Genomic DNA, 16643 nt, shown 5'->3' with positions numbered 1-16643 from the left:
TCAGGTGATCAAACAATGAGGCATAATAGGGACCAGTTATGATTCTGCCTTTTTCTAAGTAATCTATGAGGATTATTCCGTGTGTATACAAAGAACAGTGGCCATCACCTTACCAGCTGATAAAATGGTATTTGTCTTCTTTGGTGCACTTCACCAGCCTTTGTCCATTGTTTTCACTGCCATTTTGACTCTGATGTGTATCTAGGTTTCATCAAGTCATACACATTGCTGCAAAAAGTTCTACAGATTGTGATTAATCATTACCAGACATTGTATTGAAATGCATAAAAGTTTCTTGACTCACTTGCTGTGTCAAATTCGGATAGAATTCCAAGCTCTCAGTTATCGCCACCATCATCTTCCTCAGGAACTAAAGCTAATAGTCCTGAACTGTGAAGCTTCCCCCTTTGGTACCCACAGAACACCATCTGATTGGCTGGATAACGTCGTGATAGTGCAGACAGGTGGTTTGCTCATAGCTTGCAGTGCCATCCAACACATCAGGTGGTGAACTACGAGAAATATTCCTCTGTGTTTTTTGTTTGTCCTTCACCTTCAGTTCATGTCCAAACACATGTAAATTCATTAATCCAGAAGCAAATGGCCTTCAATGATGGCGTAAAGGCCACATGAACTTCATCCAATTCTGTTTTGATTTGTGCAGCAGTCCAACTCTTCAGATGAAAACATTTAATAATAGCATGAAACTCGGTTTTCTCCATTTTTAATTGCAGTTGACACACTGACCAATTCAGACAGCTGTCAGTAATGAACTGTTTGCTGTACATTGTTGAAATTCTTTATATGATCCTTAGAATAATGAAGCTTACCAACCATGAAGACACACCAAAAATGATCCATTCTTTCATGGAAATTTATGAGACTTATAAGACCTTGTAAAAATAACTCGTGGCAATAAAACATCAAGTGGAGAGGTAAGCTCAATAATAAATGAGTAATGTTTGAAAGGATAACAGAAGTAAGCTATTCGCAAGACAGATGCAAAATAAAAATGGTTTTCATTAAAGAAAATAACTCTGTGTTGTGTTACAATATTACAGCGAATGAGAGTTGAAAAATAAAAGTCGTCATTAACTTTTGCACTTCACCTCTGTGCAGTCCATTGGAATTTGGAAAAGGCATGTAATAAGCTGGAGTAGCTTGTGTGTTAAGCGGTAGTAATAGGGGAGAAGTTTCAGTGGGAACAGTTATGTTATGTGAAATATGGTAGAATGTTGTAATAAGGGTGGCAGCTTGACCTAGTGAGATTTGAGATTTGTTGGTGCTCCTGTGACATTAAATAATCCAGGGACATCAGCAATTCATTGTTGCCAGTATCCAGAAGAACTGATAAGATGGGATGTTAACTTGGAGAGAACTGAAATTCTACAATACATAACAGGAATCATTTGATAATGGCATTCAGAATTTCTTTCAGTTGTGCAGAGGACTGAAACCAGAGTTCCAAGATATCGCAATGGGATGCTGTGAATAGAAGTCCGCTGTTGTGCAGCATTACTTGGTATGTGTATACAGTGAAATTCTGATTGGAACGCACGAGTGAAATCAGAATGAAGTATGAAATCGCATATAACTAGTTGATTCCTATGGGGCAGAACAAACATTGCATTAATCTATCAGTCGGGGGCCAGTCAGATGTGTTGCATATGAGACAATGAACTGTCGTAAATAGGTTCCAAGAAGAAGTGGAGCCTACAAAAGATGCAGAATTGTGCTAGTTTAGTGTTGATGTGGAGACTGGGTGTGTGGAGCAGTACTGTATTACGCTTACTCGGTGGTAGTTGAGCAATAGATGGGCCATTTCTGCTGAGAGTGGGGTTTTATACGTAGGTTGGAGCTTAAATAGTGGCAACCTGTTGTTGAGACACTATGCAATGGAATCTACTCTTGTCGCTGATAGCACACGTTGTTGACATACCTACCTTACCTCCGAGCAAATGGACTCACCCATCCCATGTCACCGGCGTGCACACAATCAAGGGAAACACTTTCACTTGTGAGCGAGTGGTCTAATGAAACTGTGTCACTATGTTTTCGAAAGAGTAACAATGGAGTTGGATCAAGATTGAATGTGCCAGAGGTTTTGCAGCATGACGGTGTCATCAAGGCCTTCAAGAGGCATGCAGGGAATTGGCATTGCCATACAGAACAGTGGCACATTGGGTCAAAGCCTTCAACAAATGTCAGAAAACTGTGGCAGACATGCATTGGGCTGGTAGTTTTAGCGTCTCTGGAGAAGTGGTGTATGCTGTTGCCACGTTAGTGGACAGCAATTAATGCCATACGTTTTGTGAGCTCGCCCATGAAACCGGATTAGTGCCTATGACTGTGCTTTGCATCCTGAAGGAATACCTGGGCATACAAAAAACTGCATCTTGATGGGTTCCGCATGACTTGACGGAAATGCAGAAATGGATGCGTTACGAACTGCTCAGACACACTTGGAGCGCTATAAGCACGAAGGAGAGGCTTTCTTATGCCGTATCGTAACATTGGATGAGACATGGGCCACATCGTATGAGCCAAAGCTGAAACACCAATCCAATTAATGGCATCATTATGCGTCAGAGCCCCAGTATGGTGGAAGTTATGCTGATTCTTGTGTACGACTGTGATGGTGTTATTCTAACGCATTACGTTCCTCCATGGCAGACTGTCAGTGCACAGTATTACTGTTCATTTTTGGAGCATCACCTGCGACCAGCTGTGCGAAATAAGCGGCAACACTTTCTGTGCAACCCACCCTTCATTTTGCACAACAATGTGTGAGTGCATAAGCACAAGCTATGGTTGCTGTGTTTCGTCGATGGGACTGGGAAGTACTGTACCATCCACCATACTCCCCGGACTTGAGTCCTTGTGACTCGGATTTGATTCCAAAGATGAAGGAAGCACTTTGAGGCATTCACTTCAGAACTGTTCCAGGGATTCGACAGGCAGTAGACTGCTCAATTTCACCATCTACATAACGGGCTCTGCTAACAGTATACTACACCTTCCAAGTCGCTGGCAGTGGGTTCTACACAACACTGGACACTAACAGAAGCAAACATGTAACTCTTTGGTATTGATTATGAATAAATAGTTGCCACTATTTAAGTTCCAACCCTTGTATTTGCAGATTACTTCAGAACAATGTACAATGTTATAGCCCCCTCCACAATACTGGCTTGGGATCTACACTGTTTAACACAAATTCATAAACTTTGATCATAATGTCACCATCCAGACGACGGTGAAAAATAACAAGACAAGAGAAGGAAAGTTACTATTCACCATATAGCGGAGATGCTGAGTGGCGATAAGCACAGTAAAATTCTCACAATCACAGCTTTTGGCCATTAAGGCCTTTGTCAGCAGTAGACACACACACGCACACGCACACGCACACGCACACGCACACACACACACACACACACACACACACACACACACACACACACACACACACACACACACACACACACACAAGTGCAACTTGCACACACGTCTGCAGTCTCAGAGAGCTGAAACTACACTGCGAGCAGGAGCACCAATGCATGATGGGAGTACGACTGCGTGGGGGTAAGGATAAGGCTGGGGTGGGGAGGGGGAGTGATAGTATGGTGGGAGTGGCGGGCAGTCAAGTGTTGCAGTTTAGATGGAGGGCAGGAGAGAAGGTGTAGAAGGGGAGGGGGTAAGTAGTGGAAAGGAGAGAAATAAAAATAAAAAGAAGTTAAAAGACTGGATCTGGTAGTGAAATGACAGCTGTGTAGTGCTCGAATGTGTACAGGGAGGGGGATGGATGGGTGAGGACAGTGACTAACAAAGGTTGAGGCAAGGAGGGTTACAGGAACATAGGATGTATTGCAGGGAAAGTTCCCACCTGCGCAATTCAGAAAAGCCAGTGTTGGTGGAAAGGATCCATATGACACAGGCTGTGAAGCAGTCATTGAGATGAGGGGTATCATGTTTGGCAGCGTGTTCAGCTACAGGGTAGTCCATTTGTTTTTTGGCCACAGTTTGTCGGTGGCAATTCATGTGGACAGACAGCTTGTTGGTTGTCATGCCTACATAGAATGCAGCACAGTGGTTGCAGCTTAGCTTGTAAATCACATGGTAGCCCTGCCTTTGATGGGATAGGTGATGTTAGTGATCGGACTGGAGTAGGTGGTGGCAAGAGGATGTATGGGACAGGTCTTGCATCTAGGTCTATTACAGGGGTATGAACCATGAGGTAAGGGATTGAGAGCAGGGGTTGTGTAAGGATGGATGAGTATATTGTGGAGGTTCGGTGGACAGCGGAATACCACTGCAGGAGGGGTGGGAAGGATAGTGGGTGGGACATTTCTCATTTCAGGGCAGGATGAGAGGTAATTGAAACCCTGGTAAAGAATGTAATTTAGTTGCTCCAGTCCCAGGTGGTACTGAGTTACGAGGGGAATGCTCCTCTATGTCCGGATTGTGGGACTTAAGGAGATGGTGGGAGGCTGGAAAGATAAGGCACAGGAGATTTGTTTTTGTACAAGGATGGGAGGATAATTACGGTTAGTGAAGGCTTCAGTGAGACCCTCTGTATATGTAGAGAGGGAATAAATGATTGAATTGTAATTATGTTTTACTGGCATCTAAGGTGCTTCAAAGGTTCCCAGTAGCGCAATTCAATGTTCTTTCAGCCCCTGTGCTTCATGTACAGTGGTAGTCCAAAAGAAAACCAGTAATGGAGAAATGGCTTATTGCATTTGTGTAGATATGAGAGCAGTCAGTATGGTCACAAAACCAGATACTTATCCTTCTTGGTATTATTGTCGTGTGGAATGTAACTGCAACACTTCGATTATAAAGTGCTTGTTATTAATTATTTCACTAGACAATACATCATATACAAACAGTTTCATGTGTTAAGTACGCGAAAAAATTCATAGCAAGGACTGCGTTGTAGCGTCACACTCCCATTTGTGTTTTCTGTATTTGCATTCCTTTGAGCATGTCACCAACCTATTGATCGGCTGAATAATTCTATAGAGATGGACAAATTGAACTCTCCGATGTGGTCTTTCTACAGTAGGCACATGCCAGTGGCAAACATTCAAAAGCCTTAAGAGATGAATATTTGCAATGAGTGCAGCACACTTCAGAAATTAATGCATATGTTGTGGAAGATTGGACAAATTGATGGACCTGTTTGTTCAGAAACAGGAGTTGTACAACCTCCCTTAATGTACTTGGTGAAGCATACTTCACTTCAGCATCTACCTGTGAGGTCAGTCCCTTGAACGAATACTTGCAACACCTCCTTTTTCCATGTTAACTCTATGTAAAAGTGATGCTTATCTTTAATCCCTGATGCCTAACTTCTTCCTCGCTGTGTTGTTTTCAGGGAGGCATATTATATCAATCATTTTAGAATTTTTCACATTTTCTAGACATATATCCATCTTACTTTTCAGCTCTCTAATGCTTTGATTGGGACAATTTTTATTTATTTATTTATTTTTTATAACTTGTGACCCTATTGTGTTCCAATTTGTTTCAAGTTTTTTGGTCTGTAACCTGCCTCTATGTATTAACTTTGTAATAATATAACAAATTACAAAACATAACAAAATCTGACATTGGCTAGGATTGTGGAAGTGTCCATGATTATGTGACATTACAGTATGGCTTTTATTGTACACTAAAATAGTAAATTCTGTGAGGAAGATCGCCTCTAAAACCAACTAATGATCCCATATTCAGTGTGCTAGCAAGCAGTACACACTCATTAATCTTCACATACCCTTTTAAATGTACATAACAAGAAAGATCCATGAAAACTTTACCATGAAAACTTTATGGCAAAAATCTCCCAAGAAGACACAATTTTAGTGGGATACTGTAATGCACAGACTGACAAGGAAAAAGGACACTGGAAAACTGTAGACAAGTATCCTGCCCATAACTTCAAAAATATAAACAGACTAAGACATTCCATACTGTGCCAACAAAACAACTGAAAGACCATGTCAGCTTCCTTAGAAAAAAAACCAGGAAGCCAAAGACCTGTTGAAGCCCTATAGAAGAGAAAGGTACCTACCAGCTCGATCATACAGCTGTCTCCTCCTACAGAAAGAAAGACAGGATGTCCAAGTCCATCAAGGCACAAACATATATGAGATTATTATTTAACAGCGACTAAAGTGATACTCACTCTGATGAAAATCTACTGAACAGAAGCACAGTTACTGAAATTTGACACATAAAAGATCACATGAACAAATTTGAGAGAGGGATAGGGTAAAGAGAGGCTAAAGATTTAATGCCACTGAAAAAGAATGTGAAATCCTAACAGTGGGACTCAGAATGTGAAAAAGCACTGTACAAATGAAAAAGCTGTCCTTAAGAATAAAAGGGGGTGGTGTACAGAAAATAAAAACTCTTTTACAAGATGAGGAGATAAGTTGCAAAAAAACCATCGTGCAAAACAAGAGGAAGTATGTAAAGGAACAGTTGGATTCCACTGAAGAAACTTCTTGTAATTACAATGCAAGAGACGTATACAGTCAGCTTTTGCAGGAGGGATTCATGGATATAGCCTTCAGAATTTGTATTTCAGAAAACCAAATTGAAAACGCATACTCGTCAATCACAAAAACTCAGGAATTGGAACGATACTGCCTGACCTCGACTTTCTGAACCTCTGTCAAGATTGTCTCAAAACATTCCCACCTCAATTCATTCAGAATCATCACCATTTACACAAGTGCAACTCCAAACACAGTTCTTAGACTGAAAAGCAGTATGGCATTAGGAGAAGACAGAATTACTTAAGAATCTTTGACAGAATTCCCTCAAAGAAGTCACTCAAATCTTTACAGAAATCTGGCCTATGGGGAAACTTCCCAGTAAATGAAAATGTGCTCTCATTAATACATTGCATGAGAAGGTAAACAAAAGAATTACAGGGTGTACATAAAGTCTGGGAACGCTTTCAATTATTTACTAAACAAGAACCAAACATTGTACAGATATCATACATAAGTCATTTTGAAGAGAAACCGTGAAAGGTGTTGCCCCCCCCCCCCCCCCCCCCCCCGCCCCCTTGTGTATGCTGCCATAGCGTAGTTTGGTAATTTGCCAATAGCCAGCACTAGTTGCAAACATGATGAGTTCAGGTGCGGAGTGAGCCGTGCTACAGAAGGGGACAGCTGTTTCATGAAATAGCCTTCCCAATCATCAGATCTCACTCCATGTGAACTTTCTTCTGTGGGGACACATTAAAGATCTGGTATATATACCGCCTCTACCATGTGATCTAGCAGAGCTCTTGGAGAGAATACGGGAAGCGACTGCCACAGTCAACGATGCCATGCTGGGATGGGTATGGTAAGAATATGATTACCATATTGACGTCTGCTGGGTCACTCATGGTTCGCATTTCAAATGTTTGTAAAAAAATTTTTCAGAGTTTCTCTTCAAAATGCAATAAGTGTGACGTCTGTACAATGTTTAGTTCTTGTGCAATAAATAATTGAAAGTGTTACTCAAATACAGGGGAAAAGAATTAAAAATTCAGAACTACTGCAAATGCATGCAGCTGTGACCACAGAAAAAGATGATCTCAAAATTGTACACCTTGAAGACAACTTGATCATATTAGCGAATGATAACACCACTGCAATCCAACAGAAAGAAAACCTTTAAAAATGAGGAGAAAAGTTGGCTTACAAATATCCTTCCTAAAAACTCAATTCATGTAGTTGGTATCATACATCCAAGAAATTTTCCATAAAGTGCGGTCAAATGAAGAAAATCTTCTATTTACCTTGTCAAGACTCTTAAAAGTACTGAATGATAAATAGAAAAGTACAGAGAATTCACCTACATCACATCAAGAACCTACAGAAACACTCAAAACGTCCACATCAAAAACAGTCACTCCACACATACAAAAATCAGGCACTAAAAGACAGTTACTGAAACAGAAACTGTGAATGCCAGTGTAACTCTCACTGTTCACATAAAAGGTGACATAGAAAACAGCATGAAAGAGAAACAGTACATTATGAGTGTGTTGCTTGGTCCATATACCCTTCTATAGGAACGTGTGTTCAAATACAGAGATATGTAAATAGGCACGATATGGTGCTGCAGTTGGTAATGCCTATATAAGACTAAAAGTGTCTGGTGCAGTTGTTAGATTGATTGCTGCTGCTACAATGGCAGGTTTTCAAGATTTGGGTGAGTTTGAGTGTGGTTTTACAGTCAGCGCATGAGCGATAGGACACAGTATCTCCGAGGTAGCGATGAAGTGGGTATTTCTTGTATGACCATTTCACAAGTGTACTGTGAATATCAGGAATCTGGTAAAATATCAAATCTCCAACATCGCTGCGGTCAGAAAGAGAGTCTGTAAGAATGGGACCAACGATGATTGAAGAGAATCATTCAATGTAACAGTAGTGCAACCCTTTCACAAATTGCTGGACCGTCAACAAGTGTCAGTGTGCTAACCATTCAATGAAACATCATTGATATCGACTTTCAGAGCCAAAGGCCCACTCGTATACCCCTGATGACTGAACATGTTGCCTGGTCGGATGAGTCTTGTTTCAAATTGTGTCAAGCCGATGGATGAGTACGCATATGGAGACAACCTCGTGATCCGCAAACCCTGCATGTCAGCAGTGGACTGTTCAAGCTGATGTAGGCTCTGTAATGGTGTGGCCCATGTGCAGTTGGAATGAAATGGGACCACTGATACATCTAGATATGACTCTAACAGGCGACACATACATTAGCATCCTGTCTGATTACCTGCATACATTCAAGTCCATTGTGCATTCCTCCAAACTTCGGCAATTCCAGCAGGACAATATGACACCCCTTGATGTCCAGAATTGCAACAGGGTTGCTCTAGGAACACTCTTCTGGCTTTAAATGCTTCCGCTGGCTGCCAAACTCCCCAGACATGAAATATTATTGAGCATATCTGGGATGCTTTGCAACATGCTATTCAGAAGAGATCTCCAGCCCATCATACTCTGTGACTGAATGCACCAATCTTGATTAACAGTTAACGGCGGTTAAGTCGATATGTAATCATGTTCAATGCAAAATTCTGGTGCACCAACATCGATCTGCGTTAAACAAGGGGATCAACCGTGGTTACATTTAACCATTGATCTTTCCTGGTTTTATCGACATAACCGTGGTTTTAGAATCGTACACTATTAAGATGGCGGCACATTCTAATGTTATGGATGGAAATGAGGAAGAACTGTTATACCTTGACCATTTAAATCATGACACTATGTTGGAGTGAAGGGGAAACCTTTTTGAAGATTTTGGTGACAGGAAGTTTGAAGAGAGATTTCATCTGTTGAAAGAAACAGTGTAACAATACCAGAGGAGTAAAGTTGCTACTCACCATATAGCGGAGATGCTGAGTCACGATAGGCACAACAAAAAGATTCGCACATTTAAAGCTTTCTTGCCATTAAGGCCTTTGTCAGCAGTACACACACACACACACACACACACACACACACACACACACACACACACACACACACGTCTGCAGTCTCAGAGAGCTGAGACTACCTCGCGTCGTGCCCTGAAATGAGGGAAATGTCCTGACCACTATCCTTCCCACCCCTCCTATCATGGTACTTTGCCGTCCACCGAACCTACACAATATACTCATCCATTCTTACACAACCCCTGCTCCCAATCCCTGACCTCATGACTCATACCCCTGTAATAGACCTAGATGCAAGACCTGTCCCATACATCCTCCTACCACCACCTACTCCAATCCAGTCACTAACATCACCTATCCCATCAAAGGCAGGGCTACCTGTGAAACCAGTCATGTGATTTACAAGCTAAGCTGCAACCTCTGTGCTGCATTCTAGGCATGACAACCAACAAGCCGTCTGTCCGCATGAATGGCCACCAACAGACTGTGGCCAAGAAACAAGTGGACTACCCTGTTGCTGACCACACTGCCAAACATGATATCCCTCATCTTAATGACTGCTTCACAGCCTGTTCCATATGGATCCTTCCCACCAACACTGGCTTTTCTGAATTGACCAACACTGGCTTTTCTGAATTGCGCAGGTGGGAATTTTCCCTGCAATACATCCTATGTTCCTGTAAACCTCCTGGCCTCAACCTTTGTTACTCACTGTCCTTACCCATCCAGCCCCCTCCATGTTCCCATTCCAGCACTACACAGCCATCATTTCACTGCCACACCCAGTCTTATTTCTCTTCTTTCCACTACTTACCCCCTCCCCCCTCCACACCTTCTCTCGTGCCCTCCGTCTAAACTGGAACACTTGACTGTTCTCCACTCCTACCATACTATCCATCCCCCTCCCTGCCCCAGCCTGCCTCCTCCTTACCAGGCCTTAATGGCCGAAAGCTTTAATTGTGTGAATCTTTTTGTTCTGCCTATTGCAACTCAGTATCTCTGCTATATGGTGAGGAGTAACTTTCCTTCTCTGGTATTGTTACTGCAGTAGCCACCAGAAAGATCATGGGGGGCGCACACTGGCACGGCGTGTCACGGACGGTAGTTGCCGCAAATAGTCCCGCCCACCAAAGGGCACGCGATAATTTGATCGCGACATCTGCTAGCGGAACAACAACAAATCAACAACAACTCAGGCAGCACGGGCTGTGCCCAGTGAGATCACATCGGGCATGCCTATGAGACAGTTCCCGGTCTACTCTGAAGTGCGACGTAAAACGTGAACCGTGTTATTACAGTTACATTCCATCCTGGATTTTCCATTGTTTGGAAAAAACAGTGTGGTTGTTATTAAACCAAATTAATGATAATTTAGAACTTCCTACTGATTGGAATAACCCTATTTTGCCAATGAACAGATTTTTGATTACCTTAAAGGTATATGTAGCAGGTGCATTCAACATTGTTATTGGGGACAGTAGTAATATACATTGTACAACAGCACAACAAATCATCAGTGATGTGTCAGGCATCAAGCAGCAATGTCTCCTCGCTATATAAGATTTCCTATGAGAGAAGAAGTGTACTCTTGTGATATATGGTTTTAGTCAACTGGACTGATTTCCTGGTTTTCTTTTCCTTTGACTATCAAACCATTAGTGATCACAATTTGTTAATAAGAAATATTGTCCCTCAGTGGCCGGGCTCTGTGTACTTTGAGAAATTGGGCATTCTTTTTGTTATTCTCCAAACAAATGAACAGGTCAGTAACAAGTTGCGAGGTACGTATAAACACTTCCGGAAAACACGGCAAAGAGAGCATGTGAAGTCACTCACCAGCGATTGTCCATGCAATTTCATGTTTACTAACATCTTTGCATCGTCAAGGCACATTCCAGTGTAATGTACAGAGTTTACCGCTGTCAAATGGATGATTGGCTGATGACAGTTTGGCAACTGGAGATTAATGTTAGTGCACTGTAGAAACATTTTAAACACAGTTTACTTTTAACCATGATTGCAGGACCTTGGTTATCATGCTTTTTTACTGGGTTTGGTGCGCTGTACCATTACAGATTTATGGACAGCCCTGCAGGATCCATGGTGTCAGTTCCCTCCAGCACTACTTCAGACATTAGTCGAGTCCATGTCGTGTTGTGGCACTTCTGCATGCTCACGGGGGCTTACACAATATTAGGCAGGTGTACCAGTTTCTTCGGCTCTTCAGTGTACAACGAAATATTGCTACGGAATAAAATTCTACAAAACAAAAGGAGAAAACACATCCAGTCTCATAGAAGACATATGAAATAGGTTATTAAAATTTTGTGAACACATTCAGAGCCGTCCGACAAGACTTGACCACAAAGTTTTAACATATATGGAAAACACTGAAGACTATATCCTGTATTCAATAAGCTGAGAAGTACAGAAAGTGCCCAAATAAATTCTTCAAGAGTTTTAGGTGGAAATGTTTAGTGACAATAAATTGACAGTTGAAAAGTGCAATTAGAGAAACAAGAACAAAATTACCTGAAAAAATGTAATTCAACAATGTAGGAAATGACAGATTGCCACTCACCGCATGAAGACATGTTAAGTTGCAGATAGGCATAATTAAAAGACACTTACATAAAACTTTCGACCACAGCCTAAATCAGCAAAAGAGAGACACACACCGTTCATACATGCCATTGTGTATGAATGGTGCATGCACCTCTCTTACTGATGAGGGCTGTGGCCAAAAACTTCATGTAAGTGTTATTTAATTGTGCCTATCTGCAACTTAACATGTCTTCTTTGCGGTGGGTGGTGATCTGTCTTTGCTTTGCGGTGGGTGGTGATCTGTCTTTTCTTTGCGGTGGGTGGTGATCTGTCTTTTCTTTGCGGTGGGTGATGATCTGTCTTTTTCTACATTGTTGATATTCCTACTTGGAGTTTCCATTGTTTGAAAATGAGTTGCATGGATACTCCGAGAATTTAATCATGCAGCTTCGTTATACAGTATAGTCCAATCACGCAACAACAACAATACCTCGGAAACACAGCACACATTGTTTTGGTTGAATAAAATTTATAAGCAGCCATCTGTTTTTCAATGTGAATTTATTTGTGTGTCCACAAAAAGTACGCAGACATTGTAAAATTCTTACTTCGTAGTTTTCCCATGGACAGTTTTTTTTTTTGGCTTGTGCAAAGGAAATTTGCAGATATGCTACTAATAACTGTTTCAGTAGACAGATATTTTGGCTTCAGGTTTTGTCTAAAGAAAAATTATTGTGCTTAGCTAAACAGGAAAGTTTGTAAAATTTGGGTTTACCCATTGTTTTGCGAATTACATTAAAATACAAAAACTGAAGCATTACAGTCAGTGCTCTAGAAATGATCAGCATAGGATCAGGCAGCCTAGTCAGGTAATTCAGCTGCAGAGTTGTTTGTCTGTGGTGCACAAGAAGTTACTTGAAACTTAAGAAATCGTTTGATAAACTAATATAGAAGACAAAAGAAGTTTTTTTTCATTGTTATGCAGTTCACATAGTATATATGTTATAGATGGTTAATGTGTGCCCACTTGTGTGACTAAATGTTTCAGTCTTTTACAGTCTAAGGAACAAATTGTATATGAAGCTGCCAAGCAAGGCTCTTTCTACTGTTATTACTGCATATTACAGTGAATGCCGAAGTTGCACAGTGACATCTCCAACAGGAGTTTTGTCCACAATTTCACTAAATAGGGCGCTTTGTTCTGCAGAAACACTCTTTTATAAACACTAGTATAAAAATACTCATCATACCCCAAAGGCATTATTACAAATATTGTAATTAACACCCCTATCAAATATTAGCCTCGAGTGAGCGATCCAAACTAGTAACTTATTCATTTATTTTCTGAGTTAGTTCAGTGCAAATGTGTGCAACACTGCAGGTTTTGATTATGTAGCAAAGAAGGAACAGTATGGCCTATCAAAAATTGGGTAGAAAATTGATGATAAACAGATATTTCTTAGCAAGAGAAAGTGATTTTTAATATATCATTGGGTCCACCATCACAGTAATCAATTTTTGGAGAAGCTTAAGAGTCATAAGTGAACAAGTTTTATGGTTACTGTATTTATTGTGTGTTGGTCTAACAAATTCAACTTGTATTTGGCACATCTGCGTCATCCACATTTGCAACCAACATCTGTCTTTCTCTATTTCTCTCATTTTGTCCTTGGCGCAACTTCACAATGAGGTGACAAAAGTCAAGGGATAGTGATATGCACATACAGTGATGGTGACAGTATCACATACACATTGTGTAGAAGGGCAGAGCATTGGCGGAGCTGTCATTTGTACTCAAGTGATTCATGAGAAAAGATTTTCAACATGATTGTGGCCATATGACAGGAATTATCTGACTTTGAACACAGAATAGTAGTTCGAGCTAGATGCAGGGGACATCCCATTCTGGAAATCATTAGGGAATTCAATATTCTGAGATCCACAGTGTCAAGAATGTATGGAGAACACACAATTTCAGGGATTACTTCTCACCATGGACAACATAGTGGCTGATGGACTTCACGTAACCACTGAGATCAGTGGCATTTGCATAGGGTTATCAGTGCTAACAGACAAGCAACACTATGTGAAATGTCCACAGAAATCGATGTGGGACATACAATGAACATATCCGTTATGACAGTGTGGCGAAATTTGGTGTTAGTGGGTTGTGGCAGCAGATGATGGATGCAAGTGCCTTTGCTAACAGCATGACATCATCTGCTAGGCCTCTCCTGGGCTTGTGACAATATTCGTTGGTCCTTAGATGACTGGATCATGGCCTGGTACAACGAACCCCAATTTCAGTTGGCAGGAGTTAATTTTAGGGTTTGAATGTATTGCAGACCCCATGAAGCCATGGACCCACATTGTCAACAAGGCACTGGGCAAGCCGATGGTGGCTCCATAATGGTGTGGGCTGTTTTTATATGGAATGGCATGGGTCCTCCGCTCCACGTGAAGTGGTCATTGACTGGAAATGGTTATGTTTGGCTTCTTGGAGACCATTTGCAACCATTCATGGACATTACGTTCCCAAACGAAGATGGAATTTTTATGGGTGATAATGTGCCGTGTTACTGGGCCACTATTGTTTACCAGTGGCATGAAGACCTTTCTTGACAATTCAAGCAAATGATTTGGCCATCCAGATTGCACGACATGAATCCCATCAAATATTTATGGGACATAATCGAGCATTTAGTCTATGCGCAAAATCCTGCACTGGCAACACTTTTGCAAATATAGATGGCTATAAAGGCAACTTGGCTCAGTATTTCCGCAGGGGACTTCCTACAACTTGTTCAGTCCATGCCACAATGAGTTACTGTTCTACACTGGGCAAAATGAGGTCTAGCTGATATTAGGAGGTATCCCATGACTTTTGTCAGCTCAGTGTACTTACATAAGTTGCTCAATGACATTTGTGCATGCCCAAATTCAGTTGACACACAATTGACTACTCCATAACTAGAATTTTGGCTAAAATATGTGGAAACAGCAGCTGAAGGTGCAACTGCATTTTGAACCATCATGTCACTTCAGTTTCATGTGGTACTTGGCTTTACTCTAAGCCAATATTGTGTATCATATTGCTTGGGAGGTTCATCTATCATCTATTAGCACATAATATGCTTTATTGAGATTAGTACATAAAGGGTGCACATTTGAACTGAACAGAATTTTCACAGTGCCTATCCCAGCATTTGCTTTAAGCAAATTATGAAAGAAACTAAACCTGAATGTTTGGATGGGAGAAGAGTACTATTGTTACCTTTTATTTCAGTTTATTGTTCACTCTTAGTTAGAACTAATGATCTTCGATATTGTTAGGCCAAAGATCTTGCTCTGCGCCCACACATACAGCTCAGTGCCTGATTTATTATTATTTGTTAACTGTCATGTGTCACTGGCATTCTGGACATACAAAGATGTGCTACTGAGATTGCCCGAAGACATTAATATTGTTTCACTACTTCCACAATTTTGTAACACTTACCGCACATTTTGAGGAGTTTTCCTTCATGTGTGATGAATTTAATTTGTAGGAAATCATGTTCATATTTTGATACTAGTTAATGTACAGATATGGACTCTAAGCTAAGTGACAGCTCCAAACAAATTACAATCCCAGACTTTTCCATATTCCTCATGTTGGCAGGTACGTCTAGACACTGTTTGGCTTCTGGATTAACTTGCACTTTATGTTATGATTCATGAAGAAAATTTCCTCATATTGTTTGGAAAATTTAAATTAAATATCTTTTTTATTTCTTGCATCTACTAACATGCAAGCTGACTCAAAGTCATGCAGAATATGAATATTTTCATTTGTAGGAGATCATATTCAAGTTCTGATATTGGTAAAAGTACAAAAATGGACTCTCATCCAGGTGACAGCTCCAAACAAATTACAATCCCAGACATTTTCCGTATTCCCCGTGTTGGCAGGTATGTCTATACACAGTTTGGTTTCTGTATTAACTTGCACTTTATGTGGTGATTCGTGAAGAAAATTTTCTCATATTGTTTGGAAAATCTAAATGAAATATATATATTTTCTTTTATTTCTTACATCTACTAACACGCATGCTTACTCAAAATCATCCAGAATATGAATATTTTCATTTGTAGGAGATCATATTCAAGTTCTGATATTGGTAAAAGTACAAAAATGTACTCTCATCCAGGTGACAGCTCCAAACAAATTACAATCCCAGACATTTTCCGTATTCCCCGTGTTGGCAGGTATGTCTATACACAGTTTGGCTTCTGTATTAACTTGCACTTTATGTGGTGATTCGTGAAGAAAATTTTCTCATATTGTTTGGAAAATCTAAATGAAATATATATATTTTCTTTTATTTCTTACATCTACTAACACGCATGCTTACTCAAAATCATCCAGAATATGAATATTTTCATTTGTAGGAGATCATATTCAAGTTCTGATATTGGTAAAAGTACAAAAATGGACTCTCATCCAGGTGACAGCTCCAAACAAATTACAATCCCAGACATTTTCCATATTCCCCGTGTTGGCAGGTACGTCTATACACTGTTTGGCTTCTGGATTAACTTGCACTGTATATGATAATTCGTGAAGAAAATTTTCTCACATTGTTTGGAAATTCTGAAT

The 16643-nt window shown here is 40.6% G+C and overlaps 1 protein-coding gene across 18 annotated transcripts in view; it reads left to right on the top strand.

Annotated features, from left to right (window-relative positions):
* Positions 1-16643, top strand: part of LOC126334787 (prominin-like protein) — a 503842-nt gene that overhangs the window by 471602 nt on the left and 15597 nt on the right. The window lies entirely within an intron of this gene.

The sequence above is a fragment of the Schistocerca gregaria genome, chromosome 2 (genome assembly GCF_023897955.1).
Source record: "Schistocerca gregaria isolate iqSchGreg1 chromosome 2, iqSchGreg1.2, whole genome shotgun sequence".
Classification (NCBI taxonomy): domain Eukaryota; kingdom Metazoa; phylum Arthropoda; class Insecta; order Orthoptera; family Acrididae; genus Schistocerca; species Schistocerca gregaria.
Note: the sequence above shows the minus strand (reverse complement) of the source record. Positions and strands in the feature narration are given on the sequence as shown.